We start from the raw sequence: 22531 nt of genomic DNA, 5'->3' as shown, positions 1-22531 counted from the left end.
GTCCAAATCAGATTTTGTGCACGGAGATCTGATCTGAGAGATTTAGCCAGTACAGGACTCTCTCTAATAGGGGCTGCAATGTGCTTTTAGTGACAGCCAGCCTCCCTGTCTTTCCAGCAGGGACTTGGCTTCTTTGCTCTGACTACCAGCACAGCAAACATCCAACCTCGAGATTGAAGTCAGTGACTGCCATGATGCCCACACATGGCAGTGTCAGCTGGTTGTTCAGTCCACTACTTTGGATCAGTTGCCATGAAATTTGGTACAGACATTTGTGTTCCCAAGAGGATGAATCCTACTGACTGTGTTGATTCCCTGACTTTACATCTAGGACCACCATGAAGTTAACATTTTTGGTTTTGAGTGAAATGTTTCAACAACTAGTGAATGAATTGTCATAAAATTTGGTTTAGACATTCATGTTTCCCTCAAGATGAATCATGATCACTTTGGTGATCCCTGAACTTTTCATCTAGTGCCATCAATTTACCTAATACTTTGTTTTTTGACTACTAAACTAATGACTGTCCCCCTGACTACTATTCAAGAAGTTATATTATCAATAAATATCTATTTGTATACTTTATTCTTATTCAATTTTACATTTATTAATGCTCGATTGTAGAAGCTTGTGGACATACGTTTCACTATGATTGTACCCTGTATGATAGATAATACGTGACAAATCGACTTCAACTTAAACATTCGTCAACCCTAGTTGTGCTTTGGGTTAAGTGCTAATTAGCATATGTTAGCATGCTAAATTAAGATTCCAAACTTTACACCTGCTTAACATCAGCATTTTCATTCTGAGAATGTCAGTCTGTTCACATTTGTATTTAGCTCAAAGCGCCACTGTGCCAAAGTACAGCCCCACATAGCCACTAGCATGGCTGTAGACTCATCTTGTTGTAAAAATGCTGCATAATCTCTTTAAATGCCCCATGTGATTTCTGATTTTGGTGACTACGACAATGTAGGATATTACTACAAATAAAAACAGATTCCATCAGGAACAATTAAGTTAAGTAAAAAGTTTCTGTGTTATTTTGAAGGCAAATTTGCCGTGGTACGTGTCAAAGTAACATCCCCATGAATGACAGGACCCAAGGTTTCCCAGCAGAACAATGTTCGCTGGCTTGCCATGTGTTCCCCAGGTGAGTGATGCACATGCACTGTGTGATATAAAATAAAACGTGGTCCATCAGACCAGGCCACCTTCTTCCATTGCTCCACGGTCCAGTTCTGATGCTCACATCCCCCTTGTAGACAACTTTCAACAGTGACTATGGATCAGCATGCGCACCCTGACTGGTCTGCGGCTACACAGCCCCATCAGATGCACTGTGTTCTGACATCTTTCTATCAGAGCCAGTATCAACTTTTTCAGCAATCTGACCTTCAATAGCTTGTCTGTTGGATTTTTCCTGCTTCTAACACATCAACTCTGAGGACAAAATGTTCACTTGCTGCCTAATATATCCCACCCACTGACATTTAACGAGATAATCAGTGTCATTTTACTTGTCAGTGGTCATAATGTTATGGCTGTTTGGTGTACAATCAGTGTGGCCGTAGATTTTTTATTGTTTGTCACTGAGAGTGTGTATGCAGCAGTGTGTTTCAGGCAATCACAACCTTCAATTTATGAAAAAGCTCAAATCACTGAGCAGCGAATTTAGCTCAATCCACAGCCGTTAGTGTTGAGCTTTATGAATAAGGCCTCAGGTCTTTTTTTTCCTGTCGAATGTTCCCTCTTTGGCCGGTCAGTGCCAAATGAATATGCCCTTATCTGTCTGCCCTGTACTGTTCATTTATAACGGTGTATACAGAATGTATGTTCATACCAATCACGTTTGACCCTCAAGGGGACTAAATGGCACAAGTCATTATGCTGCAAGTCAGATACACAGTGAAGGAGGAAGGGAGGATGTGTCATGGGGAAAAAAAACAAACATCCCATATGCTTTTTATCTCTGGACTCCAACATACTGTACTCTTATGTGTGCCCTGAAATACTCCCTTTCACTCAGTCTGACAGTCAGTTTCTCTCTCTGTCTTCTCTATTGTGGGCAAACAGATGGGAGCCTCAGTCACCAAAAAGGGGGTCTTTGATCACAGTGAAGCCTGGGTACATTATAAGGGATATGAATGGTAGTGGTGGGGGTGAGGGGTAGAGCAGGAGCCTGTCAGATTTCCCGTCTGTTGCTCAGGCTGATCTGAAGGGGAGCTCAGGAAATGATCAAAGCCCAGGTTAAGTCTCTAATAGAGCTGTCTTTTAGGCTAATCTCTCTCCTCCCTCTCACGGCAAAAGCTCTCAACCCTCCACCCTGCGCACTGAGAGGCGGCATGTCACTTCTAGCACAGCCGTGTCTCATTCAGGATGACGGGACAACACAGCTTCAGTATCAACACATATTGACACGCCACATGTTGTTTTCAATAAATACTGAAAATGAAAGGGTGCTAAAGCTCACTATTTTATTTTATGCATGACAGCATCTCGAATGGAAGAGTAGCCTAATATGTACTACACAATTTATCAATTTAATTTAGTTGTAACTGACAACACAGCCATTTCACATGTGAGCCTGACCCAATCAAAGAAGGTCCTGACAACATGTCGTGTGTCAGGTCGCGTTTGTGAGTCTTTTTCAGGTCAGTTGTATTATTTTCAAATGCAACTTAAGAGGACAACTATCTCTGTCTCTTTCTCTTGTGACTCTGCCAATTGTCTGTGTTACTTGTCATGTGTTCCAAGTAGATGTAGATACTCATAATGACTTGCGCCAGCAGGACAAGAGACAGCAATGTGTTCAGCATGGTCAGTATGGAAGAAATAAGGCAATACAGTTGGAGAGCTTCTTAAAATCACCAGTGATTTGGGGATGCCATTGCATTGTTGAAACAGCATTGCATTGGTACCTGTATAAAGTTGGTCGTGGATTATATTAACATATTATATTAACAGTTTGGACTGTTGTTAAGCTCAGCTGACCAACACTGGGAAAAGGCAGAGTTGATCCACTAACTAGAAAGTGAGATAATTTGTGATTTTGAGATGCTATAATGTTACATGCTGGTAGTTGAATAAAATGTATTCCCAGTAAACACTTTGGCTTATTGGAACCTGCCTTGAATTGGTATTGCGTGTGATGCAGTTGCGTTTGGGGCATGTCCAACTCCAATTTTGCTAGTTTGATGGCGGAAAAAATTGTTTGTGTGCCAGGCTGTGAATTAGTCATGAGTGTGTTTTGGGTGTAACATGCAATAAAACAATCATAGTAGTGCCATCTCCCATTCCCTTTAAAAGTCAGGTGCACTTGTATCTTGGCGCAATAAAGTCACAAAGAACAAAAGAAACTGTAGTGATAAATGTTGCAGGACAGAATTGAGGAAACTCCCCAGTGCAAACAGAATTCAACTTTTACCTTCTAATATAATTTATATATATAGATAAATATATATAATATAATTCTGATGGAGCTCAGGATTTATCAGGAGGACGGCCGCTTTACTCCAAACGGTTTCACTGTGTGAACCTGTGTTTGAGACCTTTTTGGATGTGCAGAAGAACACAGAACATGAATTAACTTTAGATCCTGACCAAGTGTATTTTGTAAATAGTAGGGCTGTCCCCAACTAAGGATTTACATCGTCGAATCAGAATCGTCGAGTCCTGCCTATATTCGAGTTTTTTTGTGCACACCGATTGCGAGCTGGAGCTAAACTGAGGCTCATTGTTGACCTCTCTTTCTCTCTCTCTCTCTTTCTTTTTCGCCTGTCATTCACCGGTCTTGTGCAGAGTTTTGTGTGCATGCCGTGCTGCCGACAACCGCACGCACGTCACGGTTCCTCGCGGGTTTATTTCAAGTGGTGGCTGTTTAAAAACGATAAAATATTTATCACCAGTGAAGCTGGAGCGCCGTCTCTTCAGCAAGTGTTCCTGCCACTACACACATACACGCAACGCCTACACATGCGCACCGACGGCCCAGGGTTAGGGTGACAATTTTGGATTCATTCACGCACTTTAGAAACATTTATTGAAAGTTTTTTTTCTTTTTACATGTTTATTTACATCATTAAACGTTGAAATGTGTATTGTAATAGGCTGTATATTAACTTATTTGGAGAAAACCTGTAGTTCTATGTAAAATCAGACATTGAGCACCCCCATATGCCCATCAAAGCATCGACTCTTCGACTATTCGGGGTCAGCCCTAGTAAATAGATATCTATTAATGGAATGGGTGATTTATTATTCATACCTTTCCCTCTGTAGGCTACAATAGATCCAGTCTCAACAAACGCTAGATATTCAAAACCCATAACTTTATATTTGGGGAGATCATTATGGTTGTCATCCTTTCATTTTTATCTTAGCTATTCAGCCACTTGCTTTGCAGGACTGCCAACAGATATGAGGTGTATGGAAAGGAGGGATACATTTTGTGTTAATCTGCCTTTGTTTTTTTGATTAATCTGTTAATCATGTAGTCTATGAAATGTCAAAAGAACTTTGCAGATAAAATATTCTTTTCATATACAACAACGAGAAGCAGCAAATCCATTTTTTTCTAAAATGATTGAAATAATTAATCAACCTTGTTGTTTGGACACTGCTACATATAAAGGGGGATTTCTTTTCCTTGTTAGTACAGTTATGACCTGGTGATAGCATAAATCCTTGCCATTGCTTGACAACAGCATCCCATCCCTCCCACATCTCTCATCACAGTTAAAGTCCCACCTGGTTATCTGCAGCAGACAGCAGAGTGCTAGGTGTTAGACCTGACCCATGGAAGAGTCCAGATTGTTAGTTCCCTGTGATGAGCTCTCTGGAGACATCATCCTGCTCATTAAGCTTGAATGAAGCGAGAGGGTGGGCTGGGTGTGACAGGGCTGTGATGAGTACTTGCTCCTACAGCTCCATGCACTGCTGATGGACAGTAAGTGGCCAAAGTGGAACATGTGTGAGACAGCCACGCATGGATTAATAAACCAACTGAGACGCCATTGATCTCAAGTCCAGCTTGCTGTGACCCTGCATCCTCGTATGAGCACTTCTGTTGACTTTTGGCTTCACTGTGCTCTTTACACCGTCTCTCTAAATAGTTCTGGAGTTGATACCACTAGGTGGCAGCACAGTCTGTTGTGCTTTGTAAACCTGCATGTTTGGTAAAAAGCAAAAAAAAAAAGAATAGCTTGTTATACAGTAGTATCTTACAGTGAAAGCTAACACAGTCCTCTTCTTTGGAACTTTCAGAATACCTGTCTCTGGAAAACACATGTGATTAGTTTTCTACAATAAACAAGTTATGTCATGTTAATTAATGTTATGATTATGAAGCTAAAAAAGCACACTAGTTTTTCCATTTGCTTGAATCTTCAGTTTCTCTCTGCAAAACAAATCACACAGCACTTATTAAACAGTGTTTGGTAAAGAATTTCAGAAAATATCAAACTCTTTTAAAATCAATTATTAACTGCATGGTGCATATAGAAAGAAGCAAAAACAAAAAAAATATATATATAAAGTGAAGTTTTTTCAGTGATACAACAGATTTTTGAATAAATACAGGCTGTCTCTTAAATTATGAAAATAACAGGTGGCAGAAGGCCTTGGGGATCCTAAGCATTCCCAGGCAAAGATGAGATGTGTTATGCCTCCATTGAGTTTTGGGTCTACCCCGGGATCTCCTCCCAGTTGGACATGCCCGGGAAAATTTTCAAAGGAAGGCACCCAGGAGGCATCAGAATCAGATCCCCCTAACACCTCAACTGGCTCCTTTCGGCGCCAAGCGGCAGTTGCTCTACCTCGAACTTCCCCCGGGTGTCTGAGCTCCTCACCTTATCTCATATGGTGGGATCCATTTGACACAGGAAGTCTGAATTTCTGAGTTCAAAGTCAGAAATTTCAAAGGGAACGCCCCCTTAAGTCAGATTTCCGACTTGGAAAGTCGGGAGAACCGCACTACTCCAACTTCGTGATCCAAGATGGCCGCTCTGAGTATCAACAGTTAGTGAAAGCTGTAGTTTATACTGTTTATTAGCACTTCTGTGTTCTTGCGTCTCATATAAATTTTCGTTCTCAAAGTGCTGTCCAACTGCTGTCTGTGGAGGTGTTGCTACAGTGTTTAGTATGCGTAGATACCGCACAATCAACCGGCGTAACAATAGCTAACCTGGCTAGCTGTAAACAACAGCTGGCAGAGAGATGTTTTGTTGTTAACTGGAACGCCGTCAACTCCGGTGTGATGCTCCCTCTTCACCACAACTGTCCGCTACAATGCTCGCATTACTACCTGTCCTAGCCAATAGAGACATGAAATACACAGCATAGAGTATCACACTTTTGTTATCATGGAGTGGTTCAAGCTCCCTACGTCAATGTGCTTTTTCACGTTCACACTTTCACTTTTTCACAATAGTTTTCGAGGTGCTTCTAGTTATAAATAAAAAAGAGCTATTAAAAATAATACACTCAACATTGCCCTGGTCTCTGGGCTGTCAACCCCAAATGCAGCAGTTTGGTCAAGGGGCATAGTTATGTAACTTAATTACTATAACTAACATACTTTAATCTAAACCATGATTTTTTGTAAACTTATCCAAGTAGTTTTGGTGCCTAGACCTAACCGCAACATTTCACAATGTTTACCACATGTATTATTTTGAAACTCTAACTGGACGTTTCCAAATTATTTTGCTAACTTGACAAAGCTGACGCTAGAGGTAGAGGTCTATAGAGCGTCACAGTTTGAAGTGTAGTGCCACATTGTGGAATAGAGTTTTTTTTTTCGAAGGCCAGTAACATTACTACTACTTCTACTGGCTTCTTCTTTATGCAGCCCCACAGATTGTCCTCTGTCTGAAACGAACCGTTTTAGCTCCTTAAGGCCTCAATCCCTGAAAGCCCACTTTATATTTGTAAAACCTTCCTTGAGCAGAGAAAAATGTAAAGTCTATAGGTCGGGCGGGCCTATAGGAACTCTGAATAGGCGCCATCTTTGGGTCTGGTATTCAGTAATATAAAATTCAATACATTCATGGTTCAATTACCGGATTCTCTGTGCCGTTTCTGTGTCTGACTTCACAGCCCGTCATGCCCTGCTTTTAAACTCGAGGGCAAATGACAGCTAGAGTAACTTAACTTGGGAAATAGTGATATGTAAATGCTCTGTATTTGTATAGCGCCTTTCTAGTCTTTTCGAAGGCCCTGCTTATAAACTGACAGCTAAAGTAACTTAACTTGGGAAATAGTGATATGTAAATGCTCTGTATTTGTATAGCGCCTTTCTAGTCTTTTCGAAGGCCCTGCTTATAAACTGACAGCTAAAGTAACTTAACTTGGGAAATAGTGATATGTAAATGCTCTGTATTTGTATAGCGCCTTTCTAGTCTTTTCGAAGGCCCTGCTTATAAACTGACAGCTAAAGTAACTTAACTTGGGAAATAGTGATATGTAAATGCTCTGTATTTGTATAGCGCCTTTCTAGTCTTTTCGAAGGCCCTGCTTATAAACTGACAGCTAAAGTAACTTAACTTGGGAAATAGTGATATGTAAATGCTCTGTATTTGTATAGCGCCTTTCTAGTCTTTTCGAAGGCCCTGCTTATAAACTGACAGCTAAAGTAACTTAACTTGGGAAATAGTGATATGTAAATGCTCTGTATTTGTATAGCGCCTTTCTAGTCTTTTCGAAGGCCCTGCTTATAAACTGACAGCTAAAGTAACTTAACTTGGGAAATAGTGATATGTAAATGCTCTGTATTTGTATAGCGCCTTTCTAGTCTTTTCGAAGGCCCTGCTTATAAACTGACAGCTAAAGTAACTTAACTTGGGAAATAGTGATATGTAAATGCTCTGTATTTGTATAGCGCCTTTCTAGTCTTTTCGAAGGCCCTGCTTATAAACTGACAGCTAAAGTAACTTAACTTGGGTACCGTATTTGTATAGCACCTTTCTACCACTCAAAGCGCTTTTAGTCCAGTCATACACATTTATACACTGAGCCTAAGTGCTCAAACAGAAACTAACATTCACACACATTCATACACTGGCGGAACAGCCACCAGGGGTTCAGTATCTTGCCCAAGGACACTTTGACATGCAACCAGAGGGAGCCAGGGATTGAACCGCAGACCTTCCGATTAACGGCCAACCCTCTCTACCTCCTGAGCCCCTGGATGTGCAGAAGAACACAGAACATGAATTAACTTTAGATCCTGACCAAGTGTATTTTGTAAATAGTAGGGCTGTCCCCAACTAAGGATTTACATCGTCGAATCAGAATCGTCGAGTCCTGCCTATATTCGAGTTTTTTTGTGCACACCGATTGCGAGCTGGAGCTAAACTGAGGCTCATTGTTGACCTCTCTTTCTCTCTCTCTCTCTTTCTTTTTCGCCTGTCATTCACCGGTCTTGTGCAGAGTTTTGTGTGCATGCCGTGCTGCCGACAACCGCACCCCTGAATGAATGTATTTACTATTTATCAGACCACCAAGTATAAGGTTGGCCAGAGCGGTATTTGTCCCTGGGTGCTGCCCCTAGCAGATCTGCTTGGGGCATCACTGATATCTGTACAAAAAATTATTTGATACAATAAATTCTTTAACTTCATCAAGGAAAAGGCAATGCCTTATGTTGAGACCACGCCAGAAAAAAGTTAGTGAAATGACATATCAAATCTTATTTCTCAATAATAAGGTTGATAAATCAATAAACCAATGGACATTTAGAAATAGAGATTCATAACCCATGTCTTTATGGCCTGTCACATAAAATGCTGATATTTTTCTAAATAATCCAGATTTTTATAATAAATTTTTGTATCTGAACCAGTTTACCTTAAAGAGGTCATATTATCCTTTTTTGTTTTTTTTAGCCCAGATTTTACTTCCGCTTCCATGTGATGTCACCAGAAAACACGGTTCATAACGCTCACCTAGCGGCTAGTCCGACATGCCCTCAAAAATACCGGTGGAAAAACACTGAGTTCCAGCACACAGCTCTCCTCTCCCTTCCAAACACTAGCTACCCTCCAGGCAGTCAGTGGACATAAAGTTGTTCCTGTGATGTAGAGACAGAGCTCAAATAAAACTTTATGGATGAAAGATCCTTTTGTTACAGATGAATAACTCACCGCTCTGAAACTCTTGCTCCAGTCCATGTTGCCAAGCTGGTAAGAGGACGTACACCTGAACTGAAGCCGTGTTTACCAGCTTCTCACTGACCCGCCCCTTCCCTGCTTCTGATTGGCTAGTAGTCCTTAACTAAGAACTCCCAACAAAGATCAAATAGAAGTGAGATGCCTCACTCGGTAGCTAAAACGGAGCGTTCAACCCACAGGGTGAAAAGAGGAGCTGCAGCAATGTGCAGTATGACACAAATATGGTGTTTTTTGAAAAAGAAACCACCTTAACCCGTTCTGGGACAACCCATAAATAAAATTATGAACCTGAAAATGAGCACAATATGACTTCTTGAATATGTTAAATAAAATGGGCCATTAGGTAAAGTTAAACATCTGGTGGTTCCTCTAATAAAAAGTATTCATTTTACTAGTATATGTTATTGCATTTGTGACATACCGTTTTCACATTTTTCCTACTAAATGTGTTTGTGTGTGATGTGTGTTTATCTGTGCTCGACTATGTTTGTAGTAATCTTAAACTTATACTACAGACAGCATGTCAGACAGAAAGGATCAGAAAGGAAATAGAAAGGATGTCTGACAGTGAAGGAGCAAAAAAATGCAATCTGTGGGTACAGGCGCGTTTCCAGGCCCTTGAAACATTGGGGGCTTCGCCCAGCCCAGAAATGTTTTCACCATGATTTTTCTAATCCTACTAATAATAATAATCTGGGGGTCCTCCCCCTGGAAAATATGGGCTTTAAACACGTAATATCCTGGATTCTGGTAAATGTTTCTGCACCGATTTATTGAATAAATGTCTTTAGTTATATAAAAGGAAACTTCAGGTGGCAATTCAAAAGACAAAAATAGTGTAACATAATGTATGCATTCTGTATTGCTGTCAGATATGTTTCTCCTGTAGATCAACTTTTCTCATTTAATTTAATCCATACATGCAGGCATGCCTGAAGTTGCATGAACTTAATAATAAATGTGCATGTGGCACCTTTTCACCTCAATGATAAATTAGCTTAATTAATTTGAATTCTGTTATAAACTCTTGGATTTTTTTGGCGCCTGTGTTTCAGCAGGTTTTCTGCTCATGTTCGAAAGTTTCTGCACATTAATAATCTCTTCCACATATCTGTGTTCTCTGACATTTGCAAAATAATATTTTGAGACAAAGGTCGTAATTACGAGAATAAAATCGCAATCTAATGAGAATGAAGTCTCCCCTTTAGGTCGTCTGACAGACACAGGGCCCGTCTGGGACTGTACTGGATAAGATGAGCGCACTGCTCTTCATCAGAGGACGAAAACCAAAACTGAAAACACTTGTGTTCAGGCAGAAATGTGTGAGCAATGCGCTCTTTCTCTCTCTCGCCTCTCGCGCTCACTCTAAATGCTGGCAGGCTGAGTAACAGTGGAGGGGGGCATGTTACGTGAACAAAATGTAGCAATATCATTGCGAATAGCCTCTGTTCTTTGAAGACCTGCGAGACAGGCTGCGTCATGAGGATTATTGTATATTAATATGAAAAATATTTTTTAAATTTGTTTTTGTTTTGATATTGTTACCTTTGAGGCTAAAGCCCCTGAAAAATGACCTGGTCACGCCGATGGAGAGGCCTAAAGCAAAATGTATGCTTGCTTGGAATATCCCATGAGCCACGCTGCAAAGGCGTGTTAGTGGAAATATTGCTGGCACAGACCATGCTACTGATCGAAAACCAATCCTCCCAGAAGCAACTGAAAAAGAGCTATCCACAGTGCAGAAGCAAATGTCCAAGAGAGGGTTTCCATTTACCAAAAGGGATGTCCAGCAGCTAGCCTTCCAGTACGCCAAAGAGAATAACATCAGTGGGTTTTCACAGGCAACCAGCAAACCAGGTTACTATTGGTTCCAAAACTTTTTGAACACAATGCAAATCTAAGCATCAAGATGCCAGACGTTCTGTCAGCTGCAAGAGCTGCAGGACTGAATGAGCAAGTGGTGACCCAATGATTTCATCAATATGAAAAATTATTGAAGGAACTCAGCATTGAGGACAACCCATCACATATATGGAATTGTGATGAGACAGGTCTTCAAGATTAGTACTCCTCCACCGAAATGGTTGGACAAGTTGGGCAAGCGTGTATGGAGGTCACCACTGCGAAAAAGGAAGAGATGACTATGTGTTTGGCAGCATTCGATGCCGTAGGGATATACAAGCGAGCCTTGGTCATAATCAGTGTGAAGCAGCTGTGTTGCAAGTGGCTCTCTGGATGCCCAAACAAAATGTCTGTGAGGTTGTACAAGAATCGATGGATAAATGCTGACCTCTTTGGAGGTCATATGTTCCTCCAGGCATTTCAAAAGGAGGACCCACAACCCCACCTTCTACACTTGGGATGGGAGCAGTAGTCATGTTAAAATCCTAAATTCCTCAACCTTATGAAGAGCAAGAATGTCCACATCATGTGCTACCTCTGCACACCACCCATGCTTTGCAGCCTGCAGATAAAGCATTCTTTTAAAGCCTGAAACATCACTGGGTTCAGGAGGGGAGGAAGTGGACCAGACAGATGGCAGGCCAGAGGCTCCCAAAAGCAGAGATTTTCCACCGAGCTTGGGGGGAGCAAGGTAAGAAAAATCAAAGAGAAACGAAGATCATAAGATCTTAAGTTGTACATAAGTGTTCTTGGTATACCAGAGTCTACTTAAAGTGGACGTCCCACTGAGTTCTTCTATAAACTGGGCTGAAGCCGGCTCTGCTCTAACCTGCCCAGCTCCGTGTAACGCTGTCCAGTGGAGCCAGAAAGTGGATTAGCTCTGTGGACGAGACACTCAAGTACGTCATGAACCTCCCCATGTCATCTTCATAATGGGACTGTTTAACGACTCACAGAGGAACAGAGGAAGTGCAGCACCACTCTTGGTCCTGCCTTTCTGCATGGTCAGCGCCATGTTGGCCAGCTACCAATGTTCTAACAAAGTTGCTTTGACACTTTGCGCAAATAATCTGCCTAAAACTGAATTATTAAGGCCTGGAATTTCTTCACGCTTTATGTTATCTGTAATCTTATCAAATATATATAATATATATGTTTTCAAAATTTACCTTTGTTGAGGGCTATTTACTTGAGCCTACATGTGTTTCTTGAGGTGCTGAATCGTCCTATGTTTATCAGATGGAAGCAACGGTGAGTTTAGTGTGAGACAGGAGGAGTTGTTATTTCCTGAATTGTCAGAATCTTTATAAAAAACAGTTGGAACCAAAATTTGACCTGCTCACCACTAATTCAATTGAATGATCACTTTGAAAGAGTATCTATAGACAAATCTGAAAAAATGTTAGCCAATCAAGTCAAAGGATATGAAGCAAAACAAAATATTTCTAAGATCTGCTTACCAAATGGGCACATAACTGCAGATCACTTGCAAATTAATGAAGCATTCAGGGACTTCTACAACCAGTTATACACCTTGGAAAGCTCAGACGAATTACAATGCAATTTTTAAGAGGCCTTGATATTCCCAGACATTCATTATACTTAAGAGATGAGAAGAACCTATATCCCAGGCAGAAATAGCTTTAGCCATTTCCTCAATGCAGTCAGGCAAGTTTCCAAGCCCGACGGCTGAATTTTTAAAGACATTCTGTTTGCTGATTTCCCCATTATTATGTTTAGCTCTTTCTGAATCTTGCAGGCAAGGTTGTCTTCCTCCATCATTTACAGAAGCCTGTATTACTGTTATCGCCTAAAAAGGTGAAAAGGTGAATGTGCCTCTTGCAGGCCTAATGTTCTACTAACATACTAACTACTGACTGGGTAGCAGTGGAGCTACAGTAAGATGATAATCTGTCAATTCTTGCATTTCTTGGATCCTAACTCCCGCTTCCCTCGCTCTGTTACTGAAGAGTAAACTAAATAAACATGACGTACCTTATCCTTTGCCTCCCTTCTTGCTTGGCGAGTAATTCTGCGCAGGAGAAGGGATTCCTCCCCTCCCACGCATGCACAATGGCTGGAGGACATCATGTCCTGCTTAAAACTGGAGAAAATTTGACACTCACTTCATCAATCAAATGGGAAATTCCTTTCCTAAATGCATTCCAGACCGTGTGAAGGCTTGACTTAAGGTGCAGCTTTACTACGCCGCACACTCTTTACCCATTCCTAGCTAAAGCTTTTTTGTGTGACAGTGAGCATGTGCAATATCTAATACACTGGAAGTGACTGGGGAGGGATTATTTTATGTATTTTTATTTGCGCATTCTTACCAGTGTTGTAATATGATAACTTTCCCAGTAACTAGTAGTGTATGGGATTACCATTTCCAAAACAGTAATAATATTACTGTAACTAATCCAAAAAACGCTGCGTTACTGTGTGACGTGAATACGCGACTGCACGGCTGGTCAGTCTAAGATGCAAAGTGTTGGTTGTAGTGAAAGTACTATAGTAACGTAATAAGTAACATAACTAGTTACTTTTTCACCCAGTAATATATAAGTAATTATAAGTGAGTAACTAATACCTTTATTACAATTTCTTACTAACTTGCCCAACACATTGCCCAACATTCTAACACCCTTTTATTTCTATATATCAGGCCAGTCTACCTAGGTACATTGGTGCCAGCTGCTGTTTATATATACCCATGTTCATTTCATATTTCTGTAATGACCATTCAGATGTGCACATTTGTTACACTTGCAAATCTTCAATAAGAAGATCAAAAATCTTGATTGAAAATTAAATAAATTAGTTTTATCCGAAATCTCTCTGTTTGACTTTGCAGCTTGACTGGCCCATTTTTAAGGTACTTTACAAGGTAAACAAACAATACAAAATAGTAAAGAGGTTAAGGGAGGTTGCCGTCTGTTGTTCTGAGGTTGCGGAAATTGGGAATATGACTGAAGGAGGTTGGTGAGGTAGGAAGGGGCGAGGTTACTGAGATCTTTGTAGGTGATGAGGAGAATTTTTGATTTGGAAGGTTTTTTTGTTATTGTCCGAAGCCATTGACCAAAAAGTGGCCCAAGTTGCCTGATATCACTCTAGTGAACAACCACCAAACACATAAAAAGTATTCTTGCATAGCCAGACATATCGCCACACTTTGTTTTAGCTGGAGAAAGCACTGTGAGCAAAATGGTGGAATACTGAGACAGACTGAGAAAGCGGATGGGCGCATCCCTGTACTTCGTGGGTGGTATGCGCCTGGAGCAGATGACCAAGCTGACGTCAGCTCAGCATGAAAGTAGACAAAAACATTAGAAACCCAGTATTCAGAGCAGGCTGAAGCCTGAGCTTTTTGCTCACAGGGATTACTTTTACATTCATTTACCTCATCAACTGAATGTTTGGTCGTGTTTATTATGTAACATACTGTATATAATACAGAACATATATATGACAGAAAATAAAGGAAAGCTAACTGTTCCAAGAATTGACTTTCCCCTTTGGATCTTACGTGTGTGGAAAAAAATGCAGTATGAAAATAAAACAAAAATTTACAAAGATGACGCAATCAATCAAACTACCAGTGTTCTATCAAACTGGGGTTGGACAACACTACTAACCACTAGAGAGGTTGTGTTGGGTTACAGCCTTGTAATGGCCACATTATTCAGTTCATCCATCTAACACTTTCTTTGAAAGCAATATACTGTATTTTGACATTTACTGATCACATTGCCATGAATTTTTCTATGTATAGTCATAATCAGTGCTTTCCTCTTCTACTCAATTATACACAATAATTGCTCAAATCCAACGGGCAGATTGCACTTAAATTTTCACAGAACATTCATGCTCCCCACATGACAAATCCATTAGAGAATGAACCCAATGTAAATTCCAAATTAGGTGACATATGACGTGTCAGTAAACTCGCTCTCCTGCTTTTCCCTGATCAAGCTGTTGACATTAAAGAATGCATTTAATCAAATGTATTTGTCTTTTGCAGACTTTTTCTTTTTCTTTCATTAAAGTACTCTTAATATATTATTTGTCTTGCATGCAGCTATATTTGTTATGTGGAAACTTGTCTTGTTTTAGATCAAATTCTGCACAGTTTGTTAGTTTTTGATGACCACAGTAAGAATGAAGCCCAATGACAGTAATTACACTGGCCTGACAGCGTTGTGACAGTGGGGATGCTCAATCAATTAAACAGAAAAAAAAATGTTGAAACCAAAAATATCTCTCCTTTGATTTGACAGTGCTTTTTGTTTTCGTTCGGGGAATTTTTTGTTTTGTTGCTTTATTTTTCTGTTAACAATAATTTATAGTCTGAATTGCATTCCAGGGAAAAGGTTTAATCAAGTTGAGCACAAACTCAGATTTTATTAAGTAGAAATCACATAATTGATGCCCCTTTTCTAAACGTTAACGCTTGATCAATTTGGTGTCTTAATGTTTGTTATCTTTGCCAATCTTCCCTTGCACTGTTTGCAAATAGTCCATCTCCCACTGAGCAGAGGAGTGAGGCAAAATAACAAGGAGGCTTTCATCAAAGAAACAACAATATCCAGCCAAATTGCAGCATCCGAACAGCATGCCGTTCAGTCAGAGCAGAACAGAGCTTTTCATGGTAATGATTTAACATTGGTCTGCATTATCTGTGTGTTCTGACTGCGGTAGTGTTGTAGTCAAGACCACCCAAACCGAGACCAAGTCAAGACCAAGACTAAAATTTATCGAGACGGAGACAAGACCAAGTCTTTTAGGGGCTGAGACCAAGTCGAGACCAAGACCGATGGAGGACGAGACCGAGGCGAGACTGAGACCAGTTCCCCACATTACATGACAAGCAATAAAATGTAGAACAAGATCACAGGTATTTCTCAAATTGACCTGAAAGATCCACATTCCCATTAAAACACCCACATACAAACACTAAGAGCTGAAATCAACGTAAGCATCTTTATTCAGCACTCCTTTTCCATGTTTACATGGTAACAACACATTTTAAAATAGGGTTATTAGTTGCATTTGAAGCAGCACATTTTACATCCATTCAAAGAAATTACGTTATCAAATAAATCGGACAATGCAAAAGCAATTTATTGACATTCCCAAAGTTATGGTCTTGACTGGTCTTATATATAAATAAAATCCCGAGTCCTCAATGTCCGAGACCGAGACAAGACCGAGTACAAATACGGTCGAGTCTGAGACGAGACCAAGACCATCAAAAAGTGGTCTTAAAACCAGTCTCGAGTACTGCAACACTAGACTGCGGGCAACGTGATGGCTCACCAAACAGAACAGATTACCTCTAGAGAGCTGCATGTAGCGGTGTGTGTGTGTGTGTGTGTGTATAGTATGTGTCTGTGTACAGTGTGTGTGTGTGTACGTGTGTGTGTGTTTGGGGGGTGGGGGGTTATGTACGCCTGCTCCCAGTGAAGTCAAGGTTAATCTTGAATTCCTGTGGTTTGTTCACTGTCTCACGGTTATCCAAAGCCATCAAGTCATATGCTAAAAATATCCGTTTGTCCAGGCTGAACTTACTGTAGCATCCCTGATGTTTAAAGGTAGAGGAACTTGATGCATATTTACACAGGTATAACATAGAAACGGTGTGATGGCCTTCTAGAAGCAGTATTGGCACCACGTCCAATACTTTGAGGGCCTTAAATGGAATTTGTAACGACCAAAAAAACTGCCAGCGTTACTTAATTGCATTCTATACTGATATACAGTACGCTATTTATGTGTTGTTTTGAACTACACGTTTAAACCGATTGCAAACAATTACTACATAATTAGGTAAAATAAAATTATCTAAGCAATAATTATCAAAGCAATATTGAAGAATTCTGATGTAAATCATAGTAGTTCCACTATTCTTTAAACCTACATGAACTGACATTTGGGCACTGGCAGGCATTGCAATAAGCTGCATCCACAACCATAACAAAGTGTCATCTTAAAAGCTGAACAATCTTTTTTTTTTTTTTTTATGAACACACCCAACAGACACGGAGCAATATTAGAATTCATTTGATGTCATGCTTATGGTCCCCAAGCAAGTGAAATATTCACTCTTCAGAAACAAGGCTGAACCCTGCTTTTGCAGCCCTTTAGCTGCTAAATACTCCTCTGTTCACCAGCTAGTTGCTAACTTAATCTGTCTGCCATTTGGTGCTGGGAAGGTAGCCAGTGGGTTTATAAGAGCTTTTAAATTGAAAGCAGCTGTCTGCAGCTGGAAACAATGAATGAAACCGAACCAAAAAAGTAAAGTTGATCTGTAAACCAAAACAATGAGCTGAAAGATGGAAAAAAAAAAACCTCTCTAAAGTTGATTAAAAATGCTCTGTGGATTTGATAGAATGTCTTCTGACATATCTTATTGTTCAGTTATTTGTTGTCCACCTCCTTTTTATTTTTTTCTATTTTATTTAAGAATTATACCACCCAATAGGCAATTGTTAGTTTATTTACTTAATTTTCAAGAACATTTTAGATTTTCTTTCAGCTCAAGTCTTTACATTTTGTAGTTATGAACAAATTACAGCTCAACAAAATAGGTAACCATTTAATTCACTTCCAAGGTTACATCATGGAAAAATTAAAAAAGTGATGCTAAAAGTCAACTGTTGTGGTATTAATTATGTGGCTGACTGAAAAGTAACACATGTAACCTGCATACATACATTAAACATTACATACGTACATTTAAGTTAGAAAACCCGTATATTTTGTTTCTACCCAAAAGGTTTGTTGTTTTAAAATGAACTCGACAAGGTGCAAAAAGTAAATTAAATAAGCAGTGTGTAGGATTTAGTGGTATCTAGCAGTGAAACTGCAGTTACCACTTCTTTTAAAATAGTAAATACACCCCATAGACTACCCCAGTTGTCAATGATTATTGTCTAAGCCTGTCACAAACTACAGTAAGATGTGCAAAACTTACATATTAAAGCTAAATAAGATAGGGCTGTCTTGATGGGTGATGCGCATGTCTAGAGTGTAATAAAGCACAAAAGAGTGTTTTCACTGATGCCACTTTCCCTCCATTTTAAAAAGAAAACCTTCGATCATTAAATAAATAAGGAGCAGGACAAGTTGACTGTAAACACTCACAAATCCTTAGAACGTGCTTTCACGTCTATATAACGTAGATACACTCACCGGCCATTTTCTTTGGTACACCTGATCGATTGCTTGTTAACACAAATAGCTAATCAGCTAATCACATGGCAGCAACTCATATGCATTTAGTTCAAACCGAGCCTCAGAATGGGGAAGAAAGGAGATTTAAGTGACTTTGAACGTGGCATGGTTGTTGGTGCCAGACAGGCTGGTCAGAGTATTTCTGAAACTGCTGATCTACTGGGATTTTCACGTACAGCCATCTCTAGGGTTTACAGAGAATGGTTCGAAAAACTATATTATATTCAGTGAGCGGCAGATGTGCGGACGAAAATGCCTTGTTGATGTCAGAGGTCAGAGGAGAATGGGCAGACTGGTTCCAGATGACAGAAAGACAACAGTAAATTAAATGACCACTCGTTACAGCCAAGGTATGCAGAATACCATCTCTGAACGCTCTGAGCACCTGGGCTAATTGCCCTGTAGAGTATTTGTAACGCTGTCTTCTCATTCTGCAAGAGGCTGCTGTCAAGGCCAGGTCAGACCTCCCTGTGGTCCGGCTCCCCGGTTTCCCCTTTAGTTTGGTTTTGGACTATTGCTTTGTGGAATTTATTACTTGTTTTTGCATACTACAACACTTTCACACATATACATTCATGCAACCATCATCCCGCACATGATCTCTACTGAAACCACAGACTACATACCTCATACTTTAATTAGTTAGTTAGTTAGTTTGAAATACCTCTTAATTTGGTAAATTTTGGTTTAAATAAACATTTTGTTAAACCTCTAGCATGGTGTGTCTTCCTTTTTTTTGTGGCCTTTTGAGCCAACTCATAACAGACATTCAGGTGGTAGGGTCAGAATTTGGCGTAAACAACATGAAAGCATGGATCCATCCTACCTCGTATCAGCGGTTCAGGCTGGTGGTGGTGGTGGTGTAATGGTGGGGGATATTTTCTTGCCACACTTTGGGCCCCTTAGTACCAATTGAGCATTGTTTAAACGCCACAGTGGCCATCCCTTTATGAACATAGTGTACCCATCTTCTGATGGCTACTTCCAGCAGGATAATGCACCATGTCACAAAGCTCAAACTGGTTTCTTGAACATGACACTGAGTTCACTGTACTCCAGTGGCCGTCACCAGATCTCAATCCAATAGAGCACATTTGAGATGTGGTGGAATGGAGATTCTCATCACGGATGTGCAGCCGACAAATCTGCCGCAACTGTTGGATGCTATCATGTCAATATGGACCAAACTCTCTGAGGAATGTTTCCAAAAACCATGTTGAAAGTATGCCACGAAGAATTAAGGCAGTTCTGAAGGCAAAAGGGGGTCCAACCCGAGAGAGAGAGAGAGAGGTGAAGGAACTTTTTATGTGTGGATAATGTGCATGCTATAAAATATAAAACCCCAATCCAACATGTCTCAGCAGCAGTGCTGTTGTGTTCATGCCTATCAGATCAGCTTAAAACTTCAATGTTTTCCTATAGGCTTATGTGAGCCTTAAATGCTTGTCTTTTGTGGGGATGGGGGTTTGGGCGTCCTCCTTTATTTTTACCATATCTGTGAGTAAATAGTTGGAAAAGCGAGAGCAGATAATAAATAAACAACATCGAATAAGCTTGTGGACTGAACCTGCTAAAGAAGTCCACTAGGGAGGAACTACAACCATTTGGGAAATATAATTTAGTTAGTTTTGATGCTCTCCACATTGATTTTACATTCACGACACAGCACCCAAGCTGTTTTGGGAATCGCCACCTAAGCCTTATAACCGCAGGAAAAACCTGTTAATATGATCTCAGTAATTATAGATACGATTGTTTATGTTTGCCTTCTGTGTCTTAATTTTACAGCTTTTGACGTTTATCTGTAGTAATTTAACAAAAATCGGGTGTGAGATGAGAAGCACCTCCTTTTTGTATAATCACCAAGCATTTGTACATTAAAATCCAAAAGAAACACCTCCTCATTAGCTTTAAAGTACTAGTTTGCATGCTGTCCTTTCTTTTCCTATCCAACCAGTATGTGTACCGGACAGAGGCTACATTAGTTTTGTCTAAGCTAAATGCTAAATGCTGCTACTACTTACTTCCTATAAATTGAGCTACTGTTAATCAAGTTACATTAGCAGAGCCCAAACTTGTAAAAATGACGCTAAAGGGGTACCAAGATGTCGGGAGTGAGTATGTGTTGCTTGAGAAGCTAATGCATGTATTACCTGACACACTGTAGCCAACACGATACATTTACTGGCAGAATGTTTTCCTCCTCTTGCATTCACCGTCACTTTCTCTCGGACAATCAACCACTCCCTACTTACTTCCTAATTCCTTAAAGGAGTTTGACTGCTTTGCTGCCTTTGGAGAATGAGAAGAGTAAGCTAGCCTAGTGTTACTGTGCTCGCAAAGTGTGCTTGTGTGTGAAAATAATTAATAGCGCACTTATAGTAATAATTGTTTAAAATTTTTGTAGCGGCATCCTGCGGCTCCCGAATGAATATAGGGGAAATATTACTGTTGTCACGATACTGGAATTTCTAACTTCGATACAGTGCCTTGAAAAATATCAATATTCGAAACCGTTTTTGATACCATGGTTGAGAATTTACACAATTGATTAAATTATTGAATATAATTACTAAATTATCTTAGCAACTCATCTTAGTGAGTAAAGTTAATAGTTCTGCATGTTAAGCAGAACAGCATCAGTTAATATACTTCTGTCCTGAGTCAAAGTTTTTCCCATCAACTGCTGTCTGAGATTCCTGAGGGACTAGCTTTTTGAGAATTATAAATATCTGTTGGGCAAACAACAGGACAACTATCTTAACAACAGTTTACGGGGCCATCTTGTTTAATACTTTTGAGATGTTGACAGGAGCGATGTCTCCAACCTCTCCGGGTTCTTTATAAAGGACAGTGTGTCAGTCCTGCAGGTGCTCCGCTCGTTCGCACAGCTCTGTAACGTCACATTCATATGGGCTTGCTTGTATCCTATGCCAGCATCCAATCCCAAGAGTCGAGTACTAGCCAATCACAGCACAGTAGGGCAGGACTTGTCAAAACTCTGGCAGGGAAAGTAACTCGATTCAGACGGAGCAAATGAGATGGGCGCTGTGAGTGACAGGAGGCGGGACTGTGTGGGAACTGCAGCGATGTGTGAATCAGCTCGCTGTCGGGAAGAAGAGATGCGCATTTTCAGGATTGATACTGTGGAAAATGAATTTTAAAACCATTTGAAATATTCAGAATCAATACGTATACAAAAATTATTATATTTTAGTCAACACTAATATATATCTATATCAATAGATATGGTTGCATATAAATGTACTTTATGTACACACACAGAATGTATGTCTCCCTCTCCTCATTCTTCAAAGGACGAGCGAAGGTGAGGGAGAGAGTGGCAGGGAGTAATTTCTACAAACGTAAAGAGCACTAAATTAAGACACAAAAGGCAAACATGAATAATCCTACTAACTGTAATAATCTGAGGTCATATTAACAGAGTTTTCCTGTCATTAAATTAGGTGGTGAGGCTCAAAACTGCTTGGTTCTGTGCCATTAATGCTGTGCCATTGTGGAGAGCATCAAAACTAACATGACTTTTCCCAGATCTAATGGTTATAATTCCTACCCAGTAGACTTTAGCAAGTTTAGCTTTTGGGGGTGTAGTTTATTCAAAATCTACTCTAGATCTTATTATTCACAGATAATAATATTAATGATAATGATATAATAATGTTCCATAATTATATGGAATAGCATATTTCTTTATTGGAAAACCACACACGCGTGCATGCACACACACACTCACGCATCCACTAACTCATGCTTTATTTGCTCTGCAAGTAATTTTTTAAATGCATTTCCTTTTGTATGTTTTCTTTTTTTGATGTTATATAGTTCTTAAATTTCATCCATAAAGGTCTTAAAAAGTCGTAAATTTAACTACGGGAAACCTGCAAAAACCCTGATATATAAACTGCCCTCCCTGTTACATCCCAACACTGACCCAAACTCAACACAAATAAACACCTTTAAAACAACCAAATCAAGTGAATTTATTAACATAACTAGACAATAAATTAAGAACACCAAAAACACAATACAAAAATGCCCCAGCTGGGAAGCAGCAAGGCTAGCAGTACCAAATCAAGAAGGGTCCCCTCCTGACACTTGCACAGCAGCTTTTAAAGCCCGCCTTCAAAGGCCAGGTGGACCTTATTCGGTAATTAGCTGGAGCACTCCCAGAACAGAACTGAAAGACAGAAAACATGGACAC

At 40.0% G+C, this 22531-nt stretch overlaps 1 protein-coding gene across 1 annotated transcript in view; it reads left to right on the top strand.

Annotated features, from left to right (window-relative positions):
- The window catches only part of tsnare1 (T-SNARE Domain Containing 1), a 187238-nt gene that overhangs the window by 31327 nt on the left and 133380 nt on the right, over nucleotides 1–22531 (top strand). The window lies entirely within an intron of this gene.

This window comes from Micropterus dolomieu, linkage group LG03, assembly GCF_021292245.1.
Source record: "Micropterus dolomieu isolate WLL.071019.BEF.003 ecotype Adirondacks linkage group LG03, ASM2129224v1, whole genome shotgun sequence".
Taxonomy (NCBI): Eukaryota; Metazoa; Chordata; class Actinopteri; order Centrarchiformes; family Centrarchidae; genus Micropterus; species Micropterus dolomieu.
Note: the sequence above shows the minus strand (reverse complement) of the source record. Positions and strands in the feature narration are given on the sequence as shown.